Raw genomic sequence first — 11,676 nt, forward strand, 5'->3', positions numbered from 1 at the left:
AATAATGTGGTAGAATTGTTGAGATCGTTATGTGTAATTTTTAATCTCTGTTTTTAGAGTTTGAAATACAAGTTTCTTAATTTTTATATTTTGCAAGTTTTTAATAAATATTTTTTTTTGGAAATTAAATGCTTAATTTGAGTATTACTTTTTATGAGTCATGACTTGTTAATACATGTACAATTTTAATTTCATGATGGACTCATGCATGTAAATGAATTCAATTCAATTAATGGCTCAAAATCATGATGGATTCATGCATGAATGTATTCAATTCAATTAATAATTTATTAATATGTGTACAAATTTAATTTCATGATGAGTTAGATAAGCATGCAAATATTAAAACTTTTTAAATCTACCTATATCTTTCTCAAATTATAATCCATGCATATTTAGTGACATAATACAATTGAAGCCATTGTTTTTATGCCCCAAATTAATGTCTTTATAATTTTTTGATTTTAGAAATCAACTATTTCGATATTTTTCTTTAAAGATATATTAATTTAATTTATTGTCTTTAAACATATCTTATTAAATTATTAATACGTTACTACTTTATATTTGATCGGTGAGAATAAATGTTAAATAATGATTAATAATTATGATGACAATCAGTAATTAATATGTAATCAAGTTCAATTCAAATTTTAAAATATAAATTATTTATTTGTTTCTAGAATACTTTTTCAAAAGAATGATTTTAAAAAAGTAATACTAGTGAGATTATGTGATAATTTTTTTATTAAATATAAAAAATAATATAAATACATAAAAAATATTTGTTAGTAATTACACGTATATTAAAAATATTTGTTGACTATTAGCATCATTATTCAAGTAAATAATATACAATTTAACTTTTCAACCTTACTTGAAAAATTTCTTAAATGACATAATATTTTGCTTTACCATTGTACTTAATAATAATGATGACAATAAATAAATAATACTCCTTCTATCTTAAAGGTGAATAACTTCAAATACTTGCTCATTTAAATATGTTACAAAAAAAAATAATTGATCCCCAACTTCTTCTCTTTTCCCAAATCTAAGTAGTAGCCCACAATACTCCTTCTATCTTACATATAGACTAATTCACAAAAATAAGGTAATTTTGGCCGACTGAAAGTAAAACCAGCATTCTTCTGTACAGTACAAAAGAAAAAAAAAGTCAATTTTGCTAACTCTCTCTCCTTTTTATTTGGGTGTGGTTTGTAGATTGGCAATGGAGATGTGATGGATTGAAACCAATAACATCTCTGCACAACTCATGACAATCAGAGAAGAGATACCACTTAAACTGAACATGAAACTTTTTAAATGTCTATAGACATGAGGGATAGAAGACGAATACAACCAAATTAAATTAGATACAAAAAAAATTAAGAATGGAAATGATGAGGTTGCCTTCAAACACACAAAAAAAAACTTAAATAAATTAGATAGCCATGATATGTCAAATTCCGAAACTCCAAACAAAAATGAAAAAAAGCTTAACCGAGCTTTATGATAGGTTGAATTCTGAAACTTCAAACATAACTCAGCTGCATTCAAGAGAAAATTAAATATTAAAGTCGCTCTTTAAACTTTTCTTCTCTTCCTTTTCTTCATTCTTTTCTTCCTAAGACTTTAATCTACTAAGTTGACAATAATTTATTGTGGATAATGTTTTAATTCTCATTGTTAACCAGAATCTTAAAATGTGAATGGATAAAAAATACGAAGACAAGACTACTTTAAGGAAGCAACCTGTTTGACTAATGCAAATACTTTTTATGGAATTGGTATACACACAACTAATCATTTATTTTTTCTTCTGTAATTTGGAGTGATAATTAAAGAAGAATCCAAGTAGCAATTTTAGGATTAAACAATGAACTTATACTGGCTCAACAACTAAAAAGATAATTCCAATTAGGCGAGTGATTACTTCAGATTCCAGAGTCAATCATAACATATAGTGCAATTAATCTAAAAGATCAATCTATATAGTAGATATACAGCTCAAAAAATTGTATCCATAGCAGCAAATTTGATCCATAAAGAAATCAACAAAATAAAACTCATCACGGTTTGAACATGCAAGCATCGAAACAAGCCCAAATAACAAAAAAAATGAAATTCATTATTTGAAAGAGGGTGAACAGAAAATAATTTAAAGGATGAAAACCTAACCTAACGTCAGGGGGTCACATGTGGACGTCAGAGACGGTGATGGAGAACACGGCTATGCTGGTGGATCGGAGGCGGCGAACACAAAGGTCACGGAGGCTCAAGACGTGAGAGACGGTGGCGACACTGCTGTTGGAGGCAGAAACAGGGGGCGCTGTAATCGGGGTCACAGAAGCTAACGATGGCATAGACGGTGATGGAGATAGAGGTAGACAAAGGCGTGAGAGATAGAAGGGATCTGACGATGTCGGTGAGCGGCAGTGAACGACGATGGTGGGAGAGGTTTAGATCTGAGGGGTTGGGTGTTCAGGAGTCTGACTTAGAACAAAAGACAAGAACTAGTGTTTTGGGAAGAGAACACTGATGGATAAGGGAAGATATTTTTTATTTTAATTTTGTATTAATTTTAATAAACAAAAATACTTAATCATAATTAATCATATATGATTACAGTATATACGTATTCGTATTTGTATATAAATAATATTTAATTTACTTTTAAAATACATTAAATTTTAAGTTTTTAAAATTATTTAATTATTAATTGACTAAAATTAATAATATCATATGTCTATATTGTATTGATCTACATATACAGAAGATAAATTTTATCATAAATATTGGAGTACGAGAGTAATCACCAAGAAAAAAATGGTTTGTGAAATAGCAATCGTGTTATCTTTTATCATAAACATTTTTTATTCCTTCTAATTATGATCATCTTGATCAAATAAAATAATAAATACTAAATAAAAGAGGTAATATAAACATTTAATAATATCTTGGGATGGTGACAGAAATTTTGAAATAAAATGTATAAGCTGGAAACATGCAAGACCCATGTTTGTTATAAAATTGGAATTTAGCGATCAAACTCATAATACAAATTGATACTTGTAAAGTACTTTAGGGACACGTATATAGTTCTAAAATTTTGTAAACAAATATGAGATAAGATAAGTATTATATTATATTTTATTATTATATAATATAAAAATTTGTATTTATAGGTGTTGGTCGAGAAATATTTTCGAAAGGATAAGCTAATTCAAAATGTTGGAGAGATATTAAGAAGGGAGCAGAAATCGAAAAGGTATACGTACCAGTGTTAAATGAAAGTTATCTGATGTGTACTCGATTTGGATACCTTAGTGAATCGGAAAAATAATTCGAATAGAGGATCGAATGACACTTTTAAAATGGAGAATCGAGCGGTTATACAGAGGAGGAAGTTGAAGACTTTTCTCTGAGTTGGAAATTTATTGGTAATGTTCAATAGCAAAAGAGCGGGAACGGTTACCAAGGAATGTGCATACAAGGCAACACCATGCAATTAGTGGTCGGTTATAGAAGTAGATTATAAATACTAGCAAGTTCGCAGAAACGAGGGTTGGAACTTTTCTTCAGAAATACACTCAAGCACACTCACATCCCCAGCAAATTTCTGAGTCTGCATTCGAGTTTGATTTCTGTAGGGTTCCTTCCATTGTCTTTAAATTTTCATTTATACCTTTTGTAAAACTTTACTCTTCCTGTCCAATTTATATTTCAGCATCTTTAATTTCCATGTCAAAAGTCCTTTGGTTCAGTCAAAGGCATTTTACCGTGTTGTTTAAATTCGGTGCAAATCATTTCGATTTCAGTCAATTTACTTTGTGAATCTTTTCTTTTACACTTCTTTTATCTTTTTGGCATTTTTTTGAACTTATTTTCTGTTTTAATACTCGTCTAATTCGAGAACCTTTGATGCACTTATAGAACTGGTACCTGCAAAAGAGGAGCAGGTTTCACTCCTAGACCATTAGAATCGAACCACCATCGATTTGCTAAAAATCGACAAAATAAAATGACACACCCAGTGGGACAATTTTAAACTGAAGTGTGTTAAAAGATTTATTTCATGGTGTCATTTGGTATATGCAAATAAGAAGTGGAAAGATTATTCGCATGACTGATGAAGCGTCAAATGTGAATGGTGGTTCATCCATCAATGATAGCATACCAGTAACTGTGCAATCTTCGGACGTTACTTCATATTCGGAAGGTGTGATTCTAAGTGAAAGTATAGTGGTTACTAGTGTACAAACTGAAAATACTGGACGTAATATTCGTCCACGTGGTACCTTACCACCAATCCAGCCTCCAATAACTACTAGTTGGCCTCCTTATGGCCTTCCTCCCGGTTATACTGCACCGGTGAATAGTTTTGTTCCTCCTGTTCGTTTCAGGAGTGTAAATGGAGGAAATAATTCTCAAAACCCACAACAGTATTCTGAGTACTCACGTGATTATAATGTGGCCTCTACATCGAATGCCTCTAATTCCATGGCGGTATTTCGATAGCATGTAGAGAAAAGTCATCATGATCTAGTCAACTTAGTGACTCAGCAAATGACCACAATTTTAAATCCTATGATGGCTGATCACGAATCGAAATTTGAACATCTTGCAAGGCAAGTCGAGTGAATTGCTCGAATCGTTGATTATGATGAAGGTGAAAGGCATGATGGCAGAGGGAACAATGAGGGATTTGAAAATATATTTCAAAATAAAAACAATGTTTTAAACAGAGAGAATCCTTAGATAGTTATTCGAGGTCAAAATGCAGATGATGTTCTAGCCAGATTACGTGCTAATCATGGTGGTGAACGTTATCAAGTCACAAGAATTGTGGAAGAAGTGCTCAATCGAGTTGGTTTGAATGTTGGTTTTATGAATCGACCCCATTTTGTGTCTGTCTTTCCTCAAGTAGTTCAAATAGCCGAGCCAAGAGGAGTAAAGAATCCAAAAATAATCACAAAATTTGCAGGGGAGGTTAGAGAGACAACCACCGAACATGTCGCTCGATATTTGGTCGAGATTGGGAATCTAGCCAATGATGAGAATTTGAAAATGAAGTTTTTCCTTCTTCATTAACGAAGAATGCGTTTACTTGGTTTTTGAATCTCAGACCAAATTTGATAACGACATGGAATCAATTAGAAACTGCTTTTCACGCTCAATTTTATTGAGAGAAATTGAATGTAGTAGTTACTGACCTAGTTGCTTTGAAACGTGAAGATGGTGAAACCATTGATAATTATATGATCCGTTTCAAAAATTCTAGAAGTAGGTGCTACGTGTCATTACCTCAGAGTGAAGTTGTGAAAATAGCACTTATGGGGTTAGGATTCTATATGTATCGAAAATTGCTTAATGTGCATATTCCTGACTTAGCCCATCTGGCTGAAAGGGTTCGTCAGGTCGAATTAATGAAGAAAGAAAAAGAAAAATATAGGAATGAACAAAAGTTAAAAAGTAAACCTTTTACTCGAAAGGAAAAGGTTGCTTATGTGACCATGGAGTCCTCAGAGGAGGATTTCAATCTCGAAGCAGAGGTTAATTTGGCTAAACTTAAGAAAGGTCCTCCAAATGTTTGCTCCTTACTCAAAAAGCTCCCTAGTAATGAAAAGTAGAATGATTCAAAACTAAAGAGCGGGAAGAAATATAGTTGTGATATCTCGAAATCTGATCAGATTTTCGATGTGTTGCTTAAAGATAAACAATTAATTCTGCCTGAGGGTAGAACCTTACTTTCGGTGAAGGATTTAAAAGGGAAACCTTATTGTAAATTTTACCAAGCAACCAGTCATTCGACTAATAGTTGTGTTCGCTTCAGGGACTTAATTCAGGAGGCTATAATGGAAAGGCGTTTGAAGTTCGATGATGGGAAAAAAGAAATAAAGGTTGATGTTGATCCTTTTGACGCTGAAGCTGGTTTTGCTTAACCATATTTTGGAGTAAATATGGTTGGTATGTCTTATGACTTTGATGTGGCTCTAGATGATTTCGAGTCACAAGTTCGATCAGTATACCCTCGAGCAGGAGATGGTCTGCTAGATTTCTTGGTGCAGTAAAAGATCAAAGATTGTGATGTATCTTTGTGTCCACGGTGTAATATTGTATTCGATGCTGAAGCTGCAGTAATCTTTGAAAAAGAAAAGATGAAGAAGGAGTTAGCTCATAGAGAGGAGCAAGCTCGTCAGAGGCAATCGATTCGGCGTATAGAGGGACAAAGTTCCAAGGCCCCTCAGCAAAATGTTGTTACACTGTTGAGCTGTTCTTAGGGTATAGGTGTCCAGTGGATTCGGAATTGTCAAGAATTCCAGAATTGAGATGTTCATTATCGACGAAATCCACAATGGGGACATCGAAGACCTCCTCGAAATCAGTATCCCTATCAGCGTGGTAGAGCCAGAGGATACCCAAGGGGTAGAGGAAGAAGGAATCTAAATCAGAATAAGAAGCCTCAGTGGGACAAAGGCAAGGGGGCAACGCCTTCGGTGCATTCCCAAATAGTCTTTCCTTCTAATGGAGAGACATGCCCAAAGGGAATTTTGTCTCCTGCAAACTTAGAGAAAGGTAAGGCAATAGCTCATTCTCCAGGAACTGATAAAGACAGAGGGACAGATTTGGATGAAGAATACTTCGAGGAAGGAGATGATGAGATGGTTGGAACTGTTTTGATTATTCCAACTGAGTATTTGGGCAAGTATGAGGGTGACCCTGAAGAAGATTATGGACATGGATGCTGAAGAAGCATTTTCTTTCATCCGATATGAGGATGAACCAGGGTATTTTCTGAGACCCACTGAAAAGCAAAAGTCTCATCTCCGCCCACTTCATATTACCACTACTTTGAGTGGGATTAAAGTAAATAAAGTCTTGATTGATGGTGGAGCAGCAATAAGTCTCTTACCAAAAAGGATGCTAATGAAGGTTGGTAAGCGTCCTGATGATTTGGTTCCCACCAATATTGCTGTAACCGACTTTAGTGGTTCTTCTACTCCTGCAAAAGGTCTGGTTACTTTGGGTCATTTGAATGGAACACTGTGTTTGTTGTGGTGCCTTCAAAAGCAAGTCACAATGCTTTGTTGGGTCGAGATTGGATCCATGGAGTTAAGGATGTACCTTCTACTGTGCATCAAAGTGTCCTCCTTTGGACAGAGGATGGCAAATTTGAAGTTGTTAAGGCAGATTCGAATCTATATGTCGAACAACTACATGTCGATTTCAGGGTGTATAACCCAAAACTGAAGCCTTTAAGTGTTGACAGGTCGTTGAATTCTTATAACTGCGAGGGCTGCTACTTGTCTTCAGAAGGTTTAATAGTGAAGTTGCACCATCCACATCTGAATGTGATCCCAACTGGCTGGGATTGTTCATCTTAAGGGATCTGAGGCATTGCTCCATGGACCATGTTCAAGATGTCTCGAATTACCTGGTAACTTTAAATGATTATTTAAGTAATTTCTCTTCTGTAGAAAATAAAGGTGGTTCCTCTGATGAAGTGGAATCATTTAGGAATGCAAGATTTTCTTTTAGTTTTAACAACTCGATATCTTCAATCGATTTTAGTCATGGTTTAAGTTTTTCTTCATTGTGTAATGCAAACGGTATTGTTAGTCGAACTGCTGATCTAATAGCAGAAGTTCATTGTATTGAAAATCAAGCTGTTGTTAATCCAGTAAAAGATCAAGTCTGTTCTGCTTATAATGAATCTGTTGATTTCTCTTTTGATTGCATCTATGATTTAGAACCTTTGGGCTTCGAAAAATATTCAGTAAAAGATGAGGATCATTTTAAAGGATTTGAATCTCAAGATCCCCTAGAAGAAATTAATTTAGGGTCTCTTGATGATGTTCGAATCACTTATATTTGTAAAGATCTTATATATCCGTTTCGATCTGAACTTTTCCATCTTTTACATGAATTCAAAGATTATTTTGCTTGAAATTATCATGAAATGCCCGGTCTCGATCGTTCTCTTGTAGAACATCGATTAGCATTGAAACCAAATGCTCGACCTATAAAGCAAACTCCTCGTCGTTTTCCTCTTGAAATCAATCAAAAGATTAAGGAAGAAATAGAACGGTTGATTAAAGCAAAGTTTATTCGAACCACACGTTATGTTGAATGGGTTTCGAATATTGTTCCTGTAATGAAGAAAAATGGAAAGTTAAGGGTATGCATTGATTTTAGAGACTTGAATAATGCTACGCCGAAAGATGAGTATTTTATGCCAATCGCAGATATGTTAATCGATTCTGCAGCAAAAAATGAAATTCTAAGTTTTATAGATGGTTATTCAAGATATAACCAAATCTTCATTGCAGAAGATGATATGTCCAAAACTGCTTTTCGTTGTCCCAGAGCATTAGGCACTTTATGAATGGGTGGTTATGCCTTTCGGTTTGAAAAATGCTGGTGCAACTTACCAATGAGCAATGAACGCTATATTTCATGAGTATATTGAGAGATTTATGGAGGTGTATATCGATGACGTTATGGTCAAATCGATTTCGGTGAATCAACACATTGATCATTTAAGAAAAGCATTTGTCACCATGAGGAAGAAGGGATTAAAGATGAATCCTTTAAAATGTGCCTTTGGTATATCGGCTGGGAATTTCCTAGGTTTTGTTGTTCATAAAAAAGAAATTGCAATCGATCAGAGTAAGGCCGATGCAATATTAGCGTTGTCTGCACCTAAATCGAAAAAAGAAGTGCAATCTTTTTTAGGAAAAGTAAACTATCTTCGAAGGTTCATCTCGAATCTTTCTGATCAAACTCGAGCGTTTGCACCTTTAGTGAAACTAAAAAATGATTCACAGTTCGAATGGACAAATGAGCATCAACAGGCATTCGATTCAATAGAGACTTATTTATCTAAGGCTCCGATTATGGTGAATGTTCGTCCAGATGAGCCCTTAAAATTGTACATTGCAGCATCTGCAAACACAATTGGGTGTATGCTATCCCAAGATGATGAGAATGGGCATGAACGGGCAGTTTTTTACCTTAGTCGAGTTTTGAATGATATTGAAACAAGGTATTCCCCGATAGAGAAATTGTGTTTGTCTTTATACTATACTTGTACGAAATAAAGTGCTATATGGTGTCTAAATCGGTAAAAGTTGTAGCACAAACTGATCTCATCAAGTATATGTTGAGTTTTCCAATGTTACGAGGACGTTTAGGGAAATGGATGCTAGCTTTGACAGAATTTGATTTACAATATGTCCCAGCCAAAGCTGTGAAAGGTCAGGTCATTGCAGATTTTCTAGTTGATAATTAGAATAATCTGAATGACCAGTGGGAAAATGTTCTCGATATTAAAGTCGATTATTGGAAGTTATATTTTGATGGATCGAAGCACAAAGATGGTGCAGGGGTTGGAATTCTTATTATCTCGCCAGAAGGGATTCCATCAGAGTTTCTATTCGAGCTAAAATATCCTTATTCGAATAATATGGCAGAATATGAAGCTTTAATTCTGGGCCTTGAAATATTGATCGGAAAAGGGGCTTTGAAAGTTCAAATCTTAGGGGATTCTCAGTTAGTCCTGAAACAGTTATCGAAGGAGTTCAAATGTAATAATGAGAAGCTGCAAAAATATTTGGCAACGGCTTGGAAATTGTTAACTTCTTTTTGAAAGGTTTCTTTGATTCATATTCCAAGGATTTAGAATGAGGTTGCTAATGAGTTAGCCCAAATTGCTTCGAGATATAAGATCGGCCCGGAAACTTTAAGAAATTTGGCCAGTATCCATCAAATTTTGGTGCCTGCGGATGAAAGGGAAGTTTTATGTGTAGGCGAATGGAAATATGATGATTGGAGAAAGCCTATTGCTGAATATTTAAAGAATCCTAGCATTCCAGTCGATAGAAAGGTAAAAGTGCAAGCAATAAATTTTGTCTTGATCGCTGATGAGTTGTATAAGAAGGGAATCTATGGAAGTTTGTCGAGATGTCTAAGTTGAGATGATAAAGACATTGCTTTGGGTGAAGTCCATAAAGGGATATGTGATGCTCATCAGGCTGGGAAGAAGATGAAATGGGTATTATATCACAATCATGTATATTGGCCATCCATGATCAAAGATTGTATCGAATATGTAAAGGCATGTTTGGAATGTCAAAAGCATGGTTCGATACAACAAATCCCAACATCTGAGTTGCATTCGATTATAAAGCCATGGGCGTTTAGAGGTTGGGCTTTAGATTTAATTGGATTGATTCATCCTCCTTCATCGAAACATCATAAATTTATCCTGGTAGCAAATGATTATTTTATAAAGTGGGTCGAAGCAGTTCCTTTAATAGAAGTTGGGCAAAATAGATAATAGATTTTATTGAGGAACATATAATCCATTTGGAATTCCTCAAACATTGAGTACTGATCAAGTGACTATGTTTACTGGTCAGCGAATCAAGAATTTTGCAGCTTCAAGGAATATCAATATGGTTACTTCAACCCCCTATTATGCACAGACTAATAGACAAGTTGAGGCAACAAATAAAATTCTGATAAGTTTGATTAAAAAACAAATCGAAAATAGACCTCGAACTTGGCATGAAACGTTAAGTCAAGTATTATGGGCTTATCGAAATTCACCAAGAGGGTCAACAGGTACGTCCCCTTATAAATTAGTATATGGCCATGATGCTGTGCTACCATTGGAAATCAATCTGAACACTTTGAGGGTGTCAAAACAAAATGATTTTCCAGTCGATGATTACTGGAATGCAATGTTTGATTAGTTGAATGAATTAGATTCAGAGCGAATATTGGCACTAGAAAATATGATTCGACAAAAAGAAAGTATTGCTCGAAATTATAATCGTCGAATAAAGGAGAAATACTTCAGTATAGGTGAGTTGGTTTTGAAAGTTATTTTGCCAATGGAAAAGAAATCGAGAGTTCTTGGCAAATGGTCCCATGCTTGGGAAGGCCCTTTCCAAGTGATAGGATTATATTTTGGAAATGCATATCGAATCAAGGATATCGAATAAGGAAATATAATCAATTCGATTAAATGGAAAGTATTTAAAGCAATATCATTGTTTGCTTACTTAAAGTTAAAATGAATAAGCCCATAAATAAAGAAAACCATCACAAGTACTGAAGTCTAAGGTGGAGAAATATAAGGTGCCATAAGTTTTTCTAAGTCTGAGCGTAGCTTTACCCTTTCATTGTCCAGAACTGAAAGTGCCTCAGCATGCCTAAATTTTTCATATTGGGCCTTGTCAAGTTGTTTCTCACATTCTTCTTGTTTGGCCTCAATAGAAACGATTTCTTGGACAAGTTGTTGTTGCTCTTGTTGGGCATTGGCTAGAGGCGTAGCTATATCAGCTCTTCTCTTCCGAATTTTGGCAAGTTTTTCATTAATCTGAGCCAATTCTGCTTTAAGTTTTCTCTTTTTCTTATCGTAGTGAGCTTGAACGAAAATAGCTTGAGAGATTCTCAAATCAAATTCTTCACGGGAAGTTTTGATTGGTTGAAAGGCTGCAGTATAGCTTTCTGCCTCAGTTCTGATCTTAGTTTCTTCTTCTTTGATTTCTTGAAGTTTTTCCTGGGTAGTTACGCTTCTGTTGGTAATTTGTTTGAATTGATTGATTATGGCAGAGTGTGGTGCTGGAACCTGAAGTTCAAATGGTGAACTCAAAAGATCAGAAA

Source organism: Arachis hypogaea, chromosome 13 (assembly GCF_003086295.3).
Source record: "Arachis hypogaea cultivar Tifrunner chromosome 13, arahy.Tifrunner.gnm2.J5K5, whole genome shotgun sequence".
In the NCBI taxonomy this organism is placed as follows: domain Eukaryota; kingdom Viridiplantae; phylum Streptophyta; class Magnoliopsida; order Fabales; family Fabaceae; genus Arachis; species Arachis hypogaea.